General features: G+C 32.7%; 1 protein-coding gene across 1 annotated transcript in view; it reads right to left on the bottom strand.

The window, feature by feature from the left end:
* LOC119593196 (85/88 kDa calcium-independent phospholipase A2-like) overlaps positions 1-1,022 on the bottom strand; it is a gene marked incomplete at its 5' end in the record, with an annotated part of 46,224 nt that overhangs the window by 38,020 nt on the left and 7,182 nt on the right.

Here is a 1,022-nt window from a genome sequence, read left to right as displayed (position 1 = left end):
GTCTGTACAGATGAAAGGTTTTTAGGAAAAACATGAATAGGCACAAAAATATGCAAATTATCAATTATCTTACATGATAGATATACTATGGTAATTAGCTTTAATTTCAAATTGGTAATAAATCAATCTATCAGTTTTTTACAATACATTCTGAGTAAAACACCTTAGTGGTACTGATAAAACAATAAAATCATTTAGCTAAGTTAATATCAATACCATACAAAAGTATTGATCGTTATGCAGCACGACACTGCCCATCTCTGTGAGGAGTACATGTCTATTTTCCAATCATCAACACATACTGATGCTACTGCACCAGTGCACTCATAGGCATTGCTATATGTTTATTTATCTCCCAGGCTCATTACTGTAAAATGGCTGTTGCTAACCCACTCAGTGCTAAGTGTTCAATACGTGCTAATGCTAGACAAGAAAATGCAAATAACAAAATGGAGTAAAATCAGCAAATGCACAGCTGATATTGGGTGCATGAGGGAACTGTCAGGTTGTCAGTAGCAAATGAAGCTATGTACAAAGAAGACAACCCTTCATTCTTTTTTTTTAACAGCCTCATATCAAATGTAGATCTTTACCTATCCACCTCAACCACTCCTGATTCCTTCACAATAAACCTTGTTGAAAATGAAGATGAGATGGCTGATGTAAAAGGTGGTGATACACTCTTATCTACTGATGGAAAACCCAAGCCTTTGCCAAACACTGGCAGCCATCTCTCTAAACTCTTTATGTTTTGAATAATAATTATACCATTTCACAGAACATTTGACTTTTGTAGAAGCTTTTCTTTAATTAATATGTAGGTATTCAACTTTTTAAAATTATTTTATAACTTGAATTAAATCAAATACAGAATATTACAATCTTAGTTCACATTTACACCCTTTTATAATGCGTTCCAATGGGATATTGTGTATCACTATTCATCAAATTGTTACTTGTACTTTCTTGGTTTATATTAACAATAAACAATAGGTATCCCCTGATGATATTGTTGTTGTTAA

The sequence above is a fragment of the Penaeus monodon genome, chromosome 31 (assembly GCF_015228065.2).
Source record: "Penaeus monodon isolate SGIC_2016 chromosome 31, NSTDA_Pmon_1, whole genome shotgun sequence".
NCBI classification, from domain to species: domain Eukaryota; kingdom Metazoa; phylum Arthropoda; class Malacostraca; order Decapoda; family Penaeidae; genus Penaeus; species Penaeus monodon.
This window is presented reverse-complemented; position numbering and strand designations above follow the sequence as displayed.